The sequence below is a fragment of the Lactuca virosa genome, chromosome 5, assembly GCF_052849685.1.
Source record: "Lactuca virosa cultivar CGN04683 chromosome 5, Lactuca_virosa_CGN04683_v6, whole genome shotgun sequence".
In the NCBI taxonomy this organism is placed as follows: domain Eukaryota; kingdom Viridiplantae; phylum Streptophyta; class Magnoliopsida; order Asterales; family Asteraceae; genus Lactuca; species Lactuca virosa.
Genome location: NC_136430.1, coordinates 127,589,671 through 127,609,281, shown reverse-complemented (window position 1 = coordinate 127,609,281; position 19,611 = coordinate 127,589,671).

Here is a 19,611-nt window from a genome sequence, read left to right as displayed (position 1 = left end):
AATCGAGATGGATCTACAACAGCGCCATTGTTACTCGTTGGAGGTGGAGATCGAGCAGGAACTTATTTCGGAACCTTGTCTCTGAATCTCACGAGGCTTATCAAACGATGAAGCCAGATGATTAACTCAAGTATATATCGATCCATCTTCTGTTTATTAGCGTGATCAAGTGTTTGAAGTCGGATAACATTGTTGCTCCTTGTTGTCTTCCTCCCAAACTCATTGTTGTTGAAAAAACGAGTCCAATTAGGTTAATTATCAATGAACCACTATATCTACAAGTGACATATCACACCATCAGAATCTTAGTTAGGTTTTGATTCATATGTGCCCAGGTTCCGTAGAGGTGGGGCGGTAGATCCTGATAGGTGGAGAAGTGGGACGCAGGAGGAGCGTGGGGCGGCTCCACCGAGCGACAAGTGGCGGCTTACGCTTTTCAGCCTCTGCGTTAGGTGGTGGTGGGGGAAAGAGTTGGTGTTCATCAAGGTTCTCATGGTGAGAGTTGTGTTTTTTAGTAGAATAATATTCTTTTTGAAGTATAGGAAGAATTATGAGAGAGTGATAGTGGTTATGTATGTTGTTTGGGTGGTAGCAATCCTGTATGAATTCATATCCTTTGGGTGGTAGCAGTCTTGCTTATGGTATCTGAACGGCCACTCGGGCTTACCTTATCACATACATCCCCTGCATTTTTATGGTCAAATATCAAAGAAGAATATGTCTACATTTCATAACAGAAGTTTCAACAATTATTGTTTCTATTAGAACTCAACTTGCTAAGAAATTGGCTTCTCCTGCTATGCCAGTTGGAGAAGAATTTCAACCAGAAGCTGCTATTGTTAATTACTTTTCTTCAGGTACTAATTCTACACAAGTCATGCTCCTTCTTTTCTTAATAATAAAAAAGGTCGTGTGGTTTACTTGAAGTTGTAATTTTTTATAGGTTCTTGCTGTATTAGTAGGAGGAATGTCTATTATGGCTGGTAAAATAACAGCTGAACAGCTTACAAAGTTCATATTATACAGCGAATGGCTGGTATAAATATGTTCAATCTCCATGCTTGTTTCTTTTAATCTCAATTAGGTTTCATTCTGAGTTGTCTATCTTTCAAGTGTCAATATATTTTCCAATAGAGCTTCATTCACCTCTTTAGTCCACTCATGGTAAAATAACAGTTGAACAACATTGGATTGGTCTGTCAAAAGACATAATACATTCTATGGTAAGTTTTGCTTTGTTGTAAGATTAGCATATCTCACTGCATATTTTTCTGCTTCCTGTGTAATTTAGTTGATGAGATAATTTAGAAAAATTTTGCAGGAATAATCTGTGTAGCTCGTTACTTGATTGAAAAGTTGAGAATTGCATAATCTGAGTTTTCTTATGTATGTATTTTCAACACTAGGCATTGATTGAAATATCAAATATTAACGAATCAATTCGTAGTTGTAATTTATTTGTAATGAAGTATTCTCCTCTTTAAACTAATCTAATTATTTCGCTAATGTTTTGGAATTCTTTTTCGTGTTTACTTTTATAACATTTCTGTTTTTGTAGATTTAAGAAATATGTAGTTTCAAGATGATGCTTGTTTTTAGCTCCGTCATATATTGCAATAATATACTCATAAAAGTAATAAAGTGACATGTTATCAGTTGATATGGTAACATTTTCAAGGCATAACACTTAGAACAGAATACACATGAAGATTTGGAGATGCTGGAGACTCGATTTCTCCTTTGTTTTGAGGTATTTTCTGCTTCTAAGTTTTACATGTGCTACCAGTTGTTGGTTTAACTTATATTTGCTGATGAGTGTCTCCTTTTGCCTTTCTTGCAGAACATGAATTATGCCACTGAGTTGATAAGGTGAAACAGCTGTTAACTTCATATAATCCATTTGTATCTTTTCTCCTTGTTCAACCATGGTGACTTAGGGGTGAGACTTAGAGCAACTGGTTAAGGTTAGTTTTTTGTGGGGAAAATGGAAACATTTTATAGTCTTTCTGGTAGACCAATCAATGTTGTCCTAATTTACTGTTGGTGGAAACATTTTATAGTCTTTCTGCTGAAAGAATCCCTGGAAAGTAGTGATTGATACACACATACACTGGTTCAGGTCAAATTTGGTATTTTGTTTGTTAACTTTTGATAATCATTCAAGTCAAATTTGGTATTTTGTTTGTTAAATTTGGTATTTTATAGTCTTTCTGCTAAAAGAATCCCTGGAAAGTGGAAACATTCAAGTCAAATTTGGTATTTTGTTTGTTAACTTTTGATAATCATTCTCTTGCTATCTTATTATAGCACACAAAGATTTCCTCTAAGACAAAGGATTCCAAAAAGGTTTATATGTTACGCCTTGAGAGAGAAGCTCTTGTTAGTGGTTCTGGTTCAGGTTCAAAGCGAACATGGAGGGTAATCAAACTCTTAATTTGTTGCTATTTGTTATCTGATTATTTGTTCTGTTATATATTATCTGATGTTTGTTTCCTTATTCTACATTGCAATCTAGACATATGGTAGCCTTCGAGACCCTATGAAGGATGAACTTCAGTTAGCTCCAGGTGGTAGTTTCACAAAGGCAACTCAAATGTAAACTGAAGGATATCTACTTTCCATATATCCAGGTTTCTTGGCTTATACTTAACACATGGATGACATAATTTGTATTATTGGATTATAAAAATAACACCATTCCTGTTTAAGTGTGATGAATTGTCTAAGAAAGGAAGCACAATAATGCCAATCGAATTTCAGGTTCCATTTTGTATTATTGGATTACAAAAATAACACCATTCCGTTAAAGAGGTATTGTTTAGAATCTCGCATGTATATATGAATATATGTACTTCATTTATCTCCTTGATCTTTGATTTATTTAGATGTTTTGGTAATTGCTATATATATAGGGAGCAACATGGGATCCTAATGGGCGAATGATTCTTATTGCTTTCTCTGAATCTTTAACATTAGGTTTTGTTCACTTTGCAACAAAGCCTCCATCACTTGGTATGTTTTGTTATATTCTCTTTAGTCTTTACTTACATTGATTTTACTCAAAGTGGCATATTTCTATCTGTGCTTGTGTTTTATCTGAAGTTGCTAGAGTTTAATACCTTTTGATATTAATGCTAGATTTATGTTTCTTCTTTGGAATTGGGCTTTATATATCACCATCCTTTATTGTTGTCTAAATTCCATATTTGCCATTTCTCATAATGATTTTCTTCATTTTCCTCATATGCACACCTGCTACCTGTTGACTTGCCAGAGCTAAAATCTTTGACCAACAGGTAGTTACAAAAGTTGCCTTTTGTTATCTATTCACATGATACTCTTCAATAAATATAGTTACTTTCTACTACTTTGTGACTTTTTTTCCCCTGACACTTTAAATAACAGGGCAAGGAGAGCATTCTAAACATTCTGGAAACTTTAAAAGAAGAGGGATATGGGTACACAGAAGATTTTGGAAGTTTTAGTCATGTTTCTTGTAGACGACTTGGTCGTTTACTTCCAGATGGTCGTTGGGTGAGTTGAGAGGAATAATAACTTATGACAACTTTAAGAATAACATTTAAAAATTTAATAAATCTACCTTTGAATTAGTCATGGTTGCCATTCATGGATTTCAGACAAAGATGTGACATCCCCATTTTCACAGCCAGAAAAGACCGATTTTGTTTATGCTTTATAAATATCAGAGTACCTCTTTTAGTGAAAATGTTGCGGAATTTGTTCCCAATAAAACATGATAAATACGTTATCAAAACATTTCCGAAGAAATGTATTTTTATTCATTTTAAAACATTTGGGATGTCATCGTCAATACAGAAACATAAGCATAAACAGAACTTACTTTCATTTACACTAGTGATCTACATATCTTTAATCTCTCAGTGTAATTTAACTTCGTATCGACACATGTGATACAAATAAGCTTGAGTGGGTCAGGTTCGGAAACCTGGTGAGTACACAGGGATTTCAATCCCACAATGTTATATCATATATATAATTTAGAACTCACAAAATATACAATTTCACCATATATATATAAGCAACTCTTACCCCACCCCGTTAATCCTTACGACGAGACTATCCATACTCTCGGACCTTAAATTTTATATGTTACTTAACCCATACTCTCGGATCTAATTCATGCTCTCGGATCAATAATTGTGCCCATTCCATACTCTCGGATTAGGGACAAGTGTCGATGTGTAAATCCATTCTCCCGGATCAATAATTTACCTGTTACAAAACTGTATCGAATTTATCGCGCTCGAAGAATAGGGACCAAGTTTCGTCCATATCTTTAACAGACGAGCTCTAATCTCGACATTCTTTATATACACGCGTAGGTAAAAACAAGATCTAAGACTTTCATTTAGACTCCGTCGGCTAATTCTCGACCGATCTTAAATTTAACAGTAGGAGGAGATTATACTGTTAAATGTTCGCGTAAAATTCATAACTTCTACATACGGACTCCGTTTTCGTCTGTCTTTTTACCATTAAGTTCCTATTAATGAGATCTTCAACTCTCATTTAGGTCGCGTAGGCCAAAAACCGCTCGAACTAAAATTCGAGTTTCGGGCCGTGCACTGTTATGCTAAATCTTAGAAAATTCGTAACTTCCTCATACGAAGTCAGATTTGGTTGTTGTTTTTTTGTATGTTCTCGGTTTAACGTGTACTACAAATTTTGCTTAGATAACTAAGGCCAAAAAGTCCTCTATCGTAAATTCACTAATTACGTCTCCCGGTGTCGTGCCGGTTTTGCCGTAAAACTTCAACGAGTCATAACTTCTTCGTTATAACTCGGATTTCGATGTTCTTTATATGTAAGGAACCCTTGTAACATATACTAAAACTTGGTTAAGATTAATGCTTCTAAATAATCTTCCATTAGAAACTCATTTTTGATGCTCATCGTCTCTAAATTGACTAGCCCGGATCTGCAGGCATTACATTTATCTCCCCCTTAGGATGATTACGTCCCGGAATCGTCAACAAAATAGGGTTGTATAATGACTCCGTATGTTATCTCTTTATCCTAGGTAATAATCGTAATTTCTATGTTCCTTCGAATGAGTATCTAATTGTTGGACTTCTCGACTGCAGGCGGTGCTCGATCTTGCACTTACTCCCTATCTCACGTTAGACTACAAATTATGACCTTCGAGTCACAATCTCGATCCTCACTGGATATGAACTTAAGATAAGTTTTTCTTATTACTACAATGGAACGATGTGCCATATTCTAATGACCTATCATTGTATGTTGCAACGCTTAGACTCACGTCTCTTAGAGTCTTCCAGAACAGACTATACTTTCGTTCATGTTCTAATCTCATCTTAAAAGGTAGCATTTCTAGCTACTAGCAACTTTTCGCGATACCTCTACTGATCGCTTTTTATTTCAATCTTCCGTCTTAAGTCAGATGCTACATCGAACTTGATTCTCTAAACCACATAACATACTTAGCGTAGTCGGACTCAATTTGATATGACCACTAGGGTCAGAGTAACAATCATCTTCTTAGTCATTACCGAAACGATGGCAACGACATACTTGAATAAAACGAAATCAATTACTAGCTCCTTGGTAAGCTTGTAACTTTCCCTGATCCAAGCGTGAGTCCTGTGCTTCCAGTAGTATAGGCCTCTACTACCATTCACACCTACTCATACTCGTCCCAAGTATTGTCTCGCAGCTTTCCAAGTTACTTATCACAAAAACAATTTTAACACATAAAAATGTGTCCAATCAATCATAAAATTTTCCCTAGACTCTACTAGGACTTCTTCCATGCGTATCTTCAATCATCAATTCTACTTCAACTCGGTTGGTGATGGAAATGTCAGACGATGGGATAATTTCATGGATTATACCAAAAATCTTTCTTTCTGCAAATCGAAAGTTTACTTCTCCCGTACTAGACGTATTATTTATTAGATGCATTCTAAAGGCATGATATCACTCTTATGATATCTTCCAATAAGTACCATTCAGTATCGTAAGCCTTCTCATTTCCTCCATTTACTCAATTCACTACAAGTCTTCACCATGATGTTCTGTACACCAAAGCAATCGTTTGGTGTATTGAGACAAGAATAAAGATAGAGGAAGGTTTAGACGTGTATTCCACCTTATTACCTCGAAAAATCATATGCCAGTTCTAATATCGTAATTAAACGTTTAGAAATCTGAACACATAAAATTTCCAAATTCGGTCGGCAACAGACCATAGATCCGGTCAAACGATAGCATAAAGCATCATGAATTATTAAGCACATAAAAGCATCTTGGGTATCTTCCCTAATTAAGCTAGTGCTTGTGCCTATTCAGACGTACTTCCTAAAATATATTAGACACACTCCTCACGATCATCGCTTAGCATTCAAAGTTTAAGTCTAGAAATAAATCATTATTCCTAATTCGCTTAAACTAATGCTCTGATACCAACTGTGACATCCCAATTTTCACAGCCAGAAAAGACCGATAAATACGTTATCAAAGCATTTCCGAAGAAATGTATTTTTATTCATTTTAAAACATTTGGGATGTCATCGTCAATACAGAAACATAAGCATAAACAGAACTTACATTCATTTACACTATCTACATCTCTTTAATCTCTCAGTGTAATGTAACTTCGTATAAACACCTGTGATACAAATAAGCTTGAGTGGGTCAGGTTCGGAAACCTGGTGAGTACACAGGGATTTCAATCCCACAATGTTATATCATATATATAATTTAGAACTCACAAAATATACAATTTCACCATATATATATATATATATATATATATATATATATATATATATATATAAGCAACTCTTACCCCACCCCGTTAATCCTTACAACGAGACTATCCATACTCTCGGACCTTAAATTTTACCTGTTACTTAACCCATACTCTCGGATCTAATTCATGCTCTCGGATCAATAATTGCGCCCATTCCATACTCTTGGATTAGGGACAAGTGTTTATGTGTAAATCCATTCTCCCGGATTAACGACGAATAACTATGTCCTATCCATACTCCCAGACTGAGGACGACTGACTATGTCTTAATCCATACTCCCGGACTAAGGACAACTGACTATGTCTTAATCCATACTCCCGGATTAATGACAGTTGACTATGTCCAATCCATACTCTCGGACTAGGGACAATTACTATGTCTAATCCATGCTCCCGGATCAATCACATATACTAAAGTTCTATTCTCTGAGTATAACTCACTCGTACTCGTAAGAAAATACTACCCAATATTCCTCATAATTAGTTTAGGTTTACTCTTTATCCTAAATCATCATATATAATCAGGTATGTTCTTTAACACGTATTTCAGGCAACATTAATTAACTCACACATAAACATATAATTAATACTTCAATCAATACTTGTATTAAAATCATGTTCATGAAAGAGACTATGCAGTCACCTGATAAGGTGGTGACTCGGTACTCGGACAGCGTTTCGTTTACTTTAATATAATTTCCTTCGACGAAACCTAGTATTATTACCACTAGATTTTAGTCTAATATTTACAGTGACTAATTATTAGTCTTATTATTATTATTATTATTTAAGCGTTTAAACAATACTTTCCAACCACTATGTACGGACAGGGGCCAAACATAAAACACCGGAGGGCAGGACCATTTTGACATATAGCACTTCTGAATTCCAACAACCCTATGCGGCCCTTTAAACCAGATTCCCCGTACCGCGAGTAGTTAAAAAGATATTATAACGACACTTATATAAGTCATAATAATAGCTCAAATATTTATTATAAGTTCATAATAACCATAATAATTTTAAATATAAGCTATATTAAAATAGGGTAAGCGTAACTTACTTACAAGGGGGTTTTAGCTGGGAGTCGGGCTCTGTAGGAGCAGAACTTCGTCGCTGAATCTTTCTAACAAAGATTCGTGCAGCGCTTCAGCGCTCACCTTACTATACTAAAACTACAGAAAGAGAAGTCGAATCACGAGGGACCGAAATGCCCGGGGGATAAGAAGAGAAAGACTGTTGAATCAAGAGAATGGTGCAAGAAATATGAGAGCCCAAGCCTCTTATTTATAGTATTTGAATTTACAAAAACTACCCTCCATAATTACTTAATGACCTTATAGTTATATAAACGACTAAACACCCCTTCATAATACTATTTTTAGTAGATTTAACGATATTTGTACTAAACTAATGTCGAAAGTACTCAACACTAGTCTTATAATAACCGCATCGTCGATACCTTTCTAATGATATATATATATATATATATATATATATATATATATATATATATATATATATATATATATATATATATATATATATATATATATATATATATATATATATGTGTGTGTGTGTGTGTGTACGTATATATGATTTTTACTTTATTTTAATATGTAAATATGCTATTATAATTTGTAAATCGTTCATACGAACTCCATTTTTGACGTTCATTATATCCACGCATTGGTATTTACGAGTACTACAACTTTCATTTAGACGCCGTCAGCTAATTCTCATTCTATCTCAGATTTACTAAACTGTATCGAATTTATCGCGCTCGAAGAGTAGGGACCAAGTTTCGTCCATATCTTTAACATACGAGCTCTACTCTCGACATTCTTTATATCCACGCATAGGTAAAAACAAGATCTAATACTTTCATTTAGACTCCGTCGGGTAATTCTCGACCGATCTTAAATTTAACAGTAGGAGGAGATTATATACTGTTAAATGTCCGCGTAAAACTCATAACTTCTACATACGGACTCCGTTTTCGTCTGCCTTTTTACCATTGAGTTCCTATTAATGAGATCTTCAACACTCATTTAGGTCGCGTAGGCCAAAAACCGCTCGAACTAAAATTTGAGTTTCGGGTCGTGCACTGTTATGCTAAATCTTAGAAAATTCGTAACTTCCTCATACGAAGTCAGATTTGGGTGTTCTTTTTTTGTATATTCTCGGTTTAACGTATACTACAAATTTTGTTTAAATCACTAAGGCCAAAAAGTCCTCTATCGTAAATTCACTAATTACGTCTCCCGGTGTCGTGCCGGTTTTGCCGTAAAACTTCGACGGGCCATAACTTCTTCGTTATAACTCGGACTTCGGCGTTCTTTATATGTAAGGAACCCTTGTAACATATACTAAAACTTGGTTAAGATTAATGCTTCTAAATAATCTTCCATCAAAAACTCATTTTTGATGCTCGTCGTCTCTAAATTGACTAGCCCGGATCTGCGGGCGTTACATTTATCTCCCCCTTAGGATGATTACGTCCCGGAATCATCAACGAAACAAGGTTGTATAATGACTCCGTATGTTATCTCTTTATCCTAGGTAATAATCGTAACTTCTATGTTCCTTCGAATGAGTATCTAATTGTTGGACTTCTCGACTGCAGGCGGTGCTCGATCTTGCACTTACTCCCTATCTCACGTTAGACTCCAAATTATGACCTTCGAGTCATAATCTCGATCCTCACTGGATACGAACTTAAGATAAGTTTTTTTTATAACTACAATGGAACGATGTGTCATATTCTAATGACCTATCATCGTATGTTGCAACGCTTAGACTCAGGTCTCTTAGAGTCTTCCAGAACAGACTATACTTTCGTTCATGTTCTAATCTCATCTTAAAAGGTAGCATTTCTAGCTACTAGCAACTTTTCGCGATACCTCTACTGATCGCTTTTTATTTCAATCTTCCGTCTTAAGTCAGATGCTACATCGAACTTGATTCTCTGAACCACATAACATACTTAGCGTAGTCGGACTCAATTTGATATGACCACTAGGGTCAGAGTAACAATCATCTTCTTAGTCATTACCGAAATGATGGCAACGACATACTTGAATAAAACGAAATCAATTACTAGCTCCTTGGTAAGCTTGTAACTTTCCCTGATCCAAGCGTGAGTCCTGTGCTTCCGGTAGTATAGGCCTCTACTAACATTCACACCTACTAATACTTGTCCCAAGTATTGTCTCGCAGCTTTCCAAGTTACTTATCACAAAAACAATTTTAACACATAAAAATGTGTCCAATCAATCTTAAAATTTTCCCTAGACTCTACTAGGACTTCTTCCATGCGTATCTTCAATCATCAATTCTACTTCAACTCGGTTGGTGATGGAAATGTCAGACGATGGGATAATTTCATGGATTATACCAAAAATCTTTCTTTCTGCAAATCGAAAGTTTACTTCTCCCGTACTAGACGTATTATTTATTAGATGCATTCTAAAGGCATGATATCACTCTTATGATATCTTCCAATAAGTACCATTCAGTATCGTAAGCCTTCTCATTTCCTCCATTTACTCAATTCACTACAAGTCTTCACCATGATGTTCTGTACACCAAAGAAATCGTTTGGTGTATTGAGACGAGAATAAAGATAGAGGAAGGTTTAGACGTGTATTCCTCCTTATTACCTCGAAAAATTATATGCCAGTTCTAATATCGTAATTAAACGTTTAGAAATCTGAACACATAAAATTTCCAAACCCGGTCGGCAACAGACCATAGATCCGATCAAACGATAGAATAAAGCATCATGAATTATTAAGCACATAAAAGCATCTTAGGCATCTTCCCTGATTAAGCTAGTGCTTGTGCCTATTCAGACGTACTTCCTAAAATATATTAGACACACCCCTCACGATCATCGCTTAGCATTCAAAGTTTAAGTCTAGAAATAAATCATTATTCCTAGTTCGCTTAAACTAAGGCTCTGATACCAACTGTGACATCCCAATTTTCACGGCCAGAAAAGACCGATTTTGTTTATGCTTTATAAAAATTAGAGTACCTCTTTTAGTGAAAATGTTGCGGAACTTGTTCCCAGTAAAACATGATAAATACGTTATCAAAGCATTTCTGAAGAAATGTACTTTTATTCATTTTAAAACATTTGGGATGTCATCGTCAGTACAGAAACATAAGCATAAACAGAACTTACATTCATTTACACTAGTGATCTACATCTCTTTAATCTCTCAGTGTAATGTAACTTCGTATAGACACCTGTGATACAAATAAGCTTGAGTGGGTCAGGTTCGGAAACTTGGTGAGTGCACAAGGATTTCAATCCCACAATGTTATATCATATATATAATTTAGAACTCACAAAATATACAATTTCACCATATATATATATATATATATATATATATATATATATATATATATATATATATATATATATATATATATATATATATATATATATATATATATATATATAAGCAACTCTTACCCCACCCCGTTAATCCTTACAACGAGACTATCCATACTCTCGGACCTTAAATTTTACCTGTTACTTAACCCATACTCTCGGATCTAATTCATGCTCTCGGATCAATAATTGTGCCCATTCCATACTCTTGGATTAGGGACAAGTGTCTATGTGTAAATCCATTCTCCCGGATTAACGACGAATAACTATGTCCTATCCATACTCCCAGACTGAGGACGACTGACTATGTCTTAATCCATACTCCCGGAGTAAGGACAACTGACTATGTCTTAATCCATACTCCCGGATTAATGACAGTTGACTATGTCCAATCCATACTCTCGGACTAGGGACAATTACTATGTCTAATCCATGCTCCCGGATCAATCACATATACTAAAGTTCTATTCTCTGAGTATAACTCACTCGTACTCGTAAGAAAATACTACCCAATATTCCTCATAATTAGTTTAGGTTTACTCTTTATCCTAAATCATCATATATAATCAGGTATGTTCTTTAACACGTATTTCAGGCAACATTAATTAACTCACACATAAACATATAATTAATACTTCAATCAATACTTGTATTAAAATCATGTTCATGAAAGAGACTATGCAGTCACCTGATAAGGTGGTGACTCGGTACTCGGACAGCGCTTCGTTTACTTTAATATAATTTCCTTCGACGAAACCTAGTATTATTACCACTAGATTTTAGTCTAATATTTACAGTGACTAATTATTAGTCTTATTATTATTATTATTATTTAAGCGTTTAAACAATACTTTCCAACCACTATGTACGGACAGGGGCCAGACATAAAACACCAGAGGGCAGGACCATTTTGGCATATAGCACTTCTGAAGTCCAACAACCCTATGCGGCCCTTTAAACCGAATTCCCCGTACCGCGAGTTGTTAAAAAGAAATTATAACGACACTTATATAAGTCATAATAATAGCTCTAATATTTATTATATGTTCATAATAACCATAATAATTTTAAATATAAGCTATATTAAAATAGCGTAAGCATAACTTACTTACAAGTGGGTTTTAGCTAGGAGTCGGGCTCTACAGGGGCAGAACTTCGTCGCTGAATCTTTCTAAGAAAGATTCGTGCAGCGCTTCAGCGCTCACCTTACTATACTAAAACTACAGAAAGAGAAGTCGAATCACGAGGGATGGAAATGCTCGGGGGATAAGAAGAGAAAGAGTCTTGAAACAAGAGAATGGTGCTAGAAATATGAGAGCCCAAGCCTCTTATTTATAGTAATTGAATTTACAAAAACTACCCTCCATAAGTACTTAATGACCTTATAGTTATATAAACGACTAAACACCCCTTCATAATACTATTTTAAATAGATTTAACGATATTTGTACTAAACTAATGTCGAAAGTACTCAACACTAGTCTTATAATAACCGCATCGTCCATACCTTTATAATGATATATATATATATATATATATATATATATATATATATATATATATATATATACATTTGTATATATATGTGTACGTATATATGATTTATACTTTATTTTAATACGTAAATATGCTATTATAATTTGTAACTCGTTCATACAAACTCCATTTTTGAAATTCTTTATATCCACGCATTGGTATTTACGAGTACTACAACTTACATTTTGACGCCGTCAGCTAATTCTCATTCTATCTCAGATTTACAAAACTGTATCGAATTTATCGCGCTCGAAGAGTCGGGACCAAGTTTCGTCCATATCTTTAACATATGAGCTCCACTCTAGACATTCTTTATATCCACGCGTAGGTAAAAACAAGATCTAAAACTTTCATTTAGACTCCGTCAGCTAATTCTCGACCGATCTTAAATTTAAAAGTAGGAGGAGATTATACTGTTAAATGTCCGCGTAAAATTCATAACTTCTACATACGGACTCCGTTTTCGTCTGTCTTTTTACCGTTGAGTTCCTATTAATGAGATCTTCAACTCTCATTTAGGTCGTGTAGGCCAAAAACCGCTCCAACTAAAATTCGAGTTTCGGGTCGTGCACTATTATGCTAAATCTTAGAAAATTCGTAACTTCCTCATACGAAGTCAGATTTGGGTATTCTTTTTTTTGTATGTTCTCGGTTTAACGTATAATACAAATTTTGTTTAGATTACTAAGGCTAAAAATTCTTCTACCGTAAATTCACTATTTACGTCTCCCGGTGCCGTGCCGGTTTTGCCGTAAAACTTCGACGGGCCATAACTTCTTCGTTATAACTCGGATTTCGGCGTTCTTTATATGTACGGAACCTATGTAACATATACTGAAACTTGGTTAAGATTAATACTTCTAAATAATCTTCCATCAAAAACTCATTTTTGATGCTCATCGTCTCTAAATTGACTAGCCCGGATCTGCGGGCGTTACAAAAGACAAGGGCACAGAACACAAGTTTTGAAGAGAAGTTGCATGAGAGTTAAATGCTTTATTGGTATATCCAATCTTCTCTCTCTCTTTTAAAATTTTCTCTTCTTTTCATTATCAATATGTTTTGAGCCATAAATTTTGTGATTTCTAGAGACAGATGCTGGCTTCAATCCAACACCTTCTAAGGTAAGTGTTTTCTGCTTCCATTTTTGCTCACTTTTGAATGTGCATAATCATACCTTCTGTCCATTTTCATCTTTTTCGCATCAGAACCCTTTTGCCAATGCCTTGAAAACCTTGGGCACTAAGCAAGCTCCAGAGAAAGAGATGGGTAATTGAGTTTAATTCTAGTAGAGTATAAACATGATGCCAACATTATGTTAAAAAGATGATCTTTCTTCATATATTGAGCTTGATATAAACAAATTCTTGTTGTGGGTATTTGTACAGGGGTGGGCATCAGAACTGTGGTCATCAACAAGTGGCTTTATCACGGTTAGTATTTATTTCCCTTAGTTTTTCTTGCATATACATTATACAATATTGGCTGGTGTATGTAGATATGTCATCTAAAATTGTTGTTGTATTTTAAATATTCTAAAGCATGTTGTCCACTGTAGCCTGCAGCTAAGTGATTTATCTCCTTGATCCTTGATTTATTTAGATGTTTTGGTAATTGCTATATATATAGGGAGCGGTATGGGATCCTAATGGGCGAATGATTCTCTTGAAAAATGTTTTTGTATGTGACCTTGTATGTGACCATCACTGAAATAAGACGAACTGTTTTTGTATTATCTAACAAATATTATCAGTTATTTCAGGTTGCATGAATGCGTGATCAAAACGGAAAATACGAAAACACGCGAATGACGAAAACACATATGTGTGACTAAATAGTTTCAACGATATATATATATATATATATATATATATATATATATATATGTATGTATCATATATATATATATATATATATATATATATATATATATATATATTGTGTTGAATAGTCAAACAAAGAAGAAGTCAACAAAAGTCAAAGATGAAGAAGCAAAACCTATACCCACGTTTTTGCCTACTACTCTACCACAATTTGCAGCCATACTCTTTCACTTAAACTCAAGTGCACTAGAAGAAGATATTTATTCATGTATATAAGTACACGTGAGTATGTATGTATGAGTGTGTGTGTTCATTTGTTGTTTTTGTAACACTTCCTACAACATCACCAAATACTCCCAAGAACATCACCATCTTCATCTTCTTCAAGAACAAGATAAATCCCTGGAGAAAGTGAAGAACACCAAGAACAAACAACAATGAAGTGAAGAACACCAAGATCATCAACAAGCTAAATGAAGAACACCATCAACCATCTTCATCTTCTTCATTGAAACTCAAGGTTCTTCATCTTCACCATCGTTGTTCATCACACCATACACCACCAAACACTTCCCTTATATCAAAACACCAAAACACAACCATGAAACACCCTCAAACCTTCTGCATCAAGATCAACAACAAAACCCATCACCACTCATCATCATCTTCATAGAAACTTCATCACCATCACCACCTTATATCAACCTCCTTCCAACCTCTAAACAACCTAGAAAACATCCTCAAAACACCATAACACCATTACCAAAGATGTTATAGTTGGTTCTGATCGTGCCGAAAATATGTATCCACTTGACATGGATCTTATCTATGGTAAACCCGATATATGTCTGCTATCTAAAGCCCCAGCAGATATTAGTTGGTTATGGCACCGCCGCCTTTCCCATCTAAACTTTGGGTACATCAACAAACTGATCGGCGATGATCTTGTTCGAGGGCTACCACTTCTGAAGCTTGATAACAAAACTCTTTGTGCCGCATGTGAAAAAGGAAAACTTTCCAAATCCACTCACAAAAGCATCTCAGAATCTAGTGTATCCGAGCCACTAGAATTGTTGCATATAGACCTTTGTGGCCCTGCCAAAACCCAAACCATACAAGGGAAGAAGTACATTCTTGTTGTCGTTGATGGTTTCTCGCGCTTTACTTGGGTCTTTTTCTTAAGACTAAAATCAGAAGCACCTGAAGAGATGATCAACTTCATCAAACAAATCGAACTGAAGCTCAAACGACCTGTTCGAAGAATCCGAAGTGATAATGGTTTAGAGTTCAAAAACAAGACTCTAGATTCATTTCTCAAAGACAAAGGAATTGAACATAACTTCTCAGCCCCATACACTCCACAACAGAACGGTGTTGTCGAAAGAAGGAACCGAACTTTATGTGAAGCTGCAAGATCAATGCTTATCTTCACTGATCTGCCACAATACTTCTGGGCACAAGCAATAGCCACAGCTTGCTACACTCAAAATCGTTCCTTAATCCATAAACATCTTCATAAAACACCATATGAAGTTATTAACAACCGAAAACCAAACATCAAATTTTTCCATATTTTTGGTTGTCGATGCTTCACAAAGAACAACAAAGATCAACTTTCAAAATTTGAATCAAGGTCGGACGAAGGAATTTTCCTTGGTTACTCGTTTTCTTCAGCTGCTTATCGAGTACTGAACAAACGTACCAGAGTAATTAAAGAAAGTACCGATGTTCATTTCGATGAATTTTATGTCAGGAAATTGGATCGTGAACATTTTGGTTCTAAAATGATTGATAATATTTTTCAAAATCCAATTCAACAAACACCTTCTCCTGACATAGACATTGAAATCGATCTTGATTTACTTTTTGAACAACCCAAAACTGCTTACAATTCTGAACTTCTAACTACTTCAATTGATCCTACATGAACACCCACTGAAGGAACTCCACAAACAAACCAAAATGATGCAGATCAATTCAAGGGGGAACCACCATCACATACTTCCTCTTTGGAACAAACACCAAATCCTCCTTTGAACACCCCATCCCCAAATAGCCAAAACAATCCCGATGCATCATTTATGGGGGAACCTTCAAACCTATTCCAAGATGAAACACCCGGAGAAGAACAATGGGATATTGAAACTCCAATTATTATAGCGGAAGAGAATCGCTTAATAAAGTGGACCAGAAATCATCCTACAGACCAAATCATCGGAGATCCAAACTCAGGCATTCAGACTAGAGCCGCATCCACAAATGAATGTTTATTTGGAGCCTTCTTATCCATGAATGAACCCAAAACCATACATTCTGCTATAAAAGATCCAGACTGGGTAAAAGCTATGCAAGAAGAGCTAGCAGAATTTGAAAGAAACGACGTATGGAATCTTGTTCCTACTCCACCCGATGTTACTGTTATAGGTTCAAGATGGGTATACAGAAACAAGACTGACGATCAAGGAATCATTTGTCGAAACAAGGCACGTCTTGTAGTCAAAGGATATTCACAACAAGATGCTCTAGTTGCCCGAATTGAAGCAATTCGCATCTTTCTTGCATATGTTGCGCATAATAACTTCAAAGTATTCCAAATGGACGTTAAATGTGCATTCCTACACGGAGAGATATATCGCGAAGTATACATCCAACAACCACCAGGTTTCGAAGATCCCAAATTTCCAGATCACAGCTTTAAATTGCAGAAAGCTGTCTATGGCTTGAAACAAGCACCCCGAGCTTGGTATGCCACGATGTCAACATTTCTCGAAGAATCAGGTTTTAAAAGAGGTTCAATCGATCAAACCCTTTTTCGTAAAATCTTTAATAAACATCTTTTAATCGTACAAATATATGTTGATGACATTATTTTCGGTTCTACTGATGAATCTTTGAGTGTTAAGTTTGCAGATCTAATGAAGAGCAAATTTGAAATGAGCATGATTGGGGAGATGACTACTTTTCTCGGACTTCAAATCAAACAGTCAACTGATGGCATTTTCAATAACCAAGAGAATTATGTCGAAAACCTACTCACTCGCTTTTCAATGGACAAATCCAATACCGCAAAAACCCCAATGGCTTTTGGATACAAAATCGATGCAGACTTAAATGGCAAACCCGTTGACCAGAAAAGATATCGTGGAATGATTGGATCACTCTTATACCTCATTGCCAGCAGACCTGACATCATGTTTTCTACATGTGTTTGTGCCAGATACCAAGCAAATCCTATGGAATCCCATGTAGTTGCTGTGAAACACATCTTCAAATACCTTAAAGCCACTCCCAAACTTGGCCTTTGGAGCTAAATCCGATTTTCAGCTAAACGCTTTCACCGACTCAGACTACGGAGGATGCAAGCTAGATAGGAAGAGTACATATGGTAGCTGTCAATTCCTAGGAGGTAGACTAGTGAGTTGGACTTCATAGAAACAGACTTGTGTGTCCACATCAACAGCAGAAGCTGAATACGTCGCTGCCGCCAGCTGTTGTTCACAAGTCATATGGATGCAAACTCAACTGCGTGACTATGGTTTCAAAATCTCACAAATTCCCATATTTTGTGACTCAACCAGTGCAATTGCCATTTCTCACAATCCCGTTCACCATTCCATGACAAAGCACATCGACATTCGATATCACTTTATCAAGGACAACATTCAAAAGGGTCATATCGAACTACACTTCATCAACTCCGAGGATCAAATTGCCGATGTCTTCACTAAGGCTCTCGATGAAACAAAGTTTCAATACTTCCTAGGCCGTCTAGGAATGTTAAATCCAGATAACATCCATCCTTAAACTTTTACTTTTTGTTTGTATAAAAGTGTGTTTACTTTCATTCAAAAAGAAAATTCAAAAACAATTGAAAATTGCTTTCCTTTCAAAAATACCAAAAACATTCAAATAACCAATATTTCCAAAAACATTCAAATAACCAAGATTTCCAAACACATTCAAAAAAACAAATCTTCAAAAATAAAATAAAAGAATTGCCATAATAAGCTTTTATAGAACCTTGTGATTAATCGTCTCTTGACTTAATTTTCAGATGCTTATGCTCGATTGGAGTGAAGGTTCAAATCTCCTACTTTTCATAATGTATATAACTTTATTTCCTTCAATTTTATTTCATTATTGATGATTTTAAAAAGGGGCATAAGGTTAGGAGGTTCAGATGAAAACAAAAACCCATGTGAGAATTTGTGCCTCGTCAATCTGAATCATTGTGGAATTCATTTCTTGTGAGCTTAGGTGTGTCACTATTGCTTATAAGGTATATCCGATTATACCTTGTCACGGTCTCATTTTTGCTTAGATATCAAAATGATCAGCGACGATACATTCATTTCTTACATACTAGACAAACTGTCTTTTATGCCACCAATCCATACCTAGACATAAGCCAACCAAAAATGAAGTCTTGAGATCCCGTGATCCATCAACAAGAAAAGACGAAACGAAAAGGATTTCAACAATCACTTATCAAAGAAAAACAAAGATGTATCCACATCCAATCTTCAAAGACGAATCAAGATAAAGACGAATCAACAAAAAAAGGCCAAATCATTAATCGAAGAGATACCAAAGAAAACAAAAATATTCTACTTTTGGTATTTTCAAACAAACTTTTCAACCAAATGGTTATTTCAAAACAAACATCATAAGATCCCGTGATCTTTTTTTAACCAATTTTCACAAAAGAAGATATCCTAATCCCGCAAGACAGATACTCTCAAAAACCCAATTTTCTCAAATGTAGCAAGTTCTCAATGCTAAAACAAAATATCTTTTTACAAAAATCGATATTGATCAACAAACAGAATACCATCAAAGAAGAAGCTACAACAACATTGGATTTCCCGGGATACTGTAGCCTTCACCACTGAAGATTCTTAGTTGCAAACTGCACTATGAAAATTGCTAAACCCCTCTACATGTATTTCCCGACGGAGAGAGAGTGAAAGTTAATGGCATGAATGAAGAAACCCGCTGAGTAATGCCAAAACCAGTCTTATGTGATT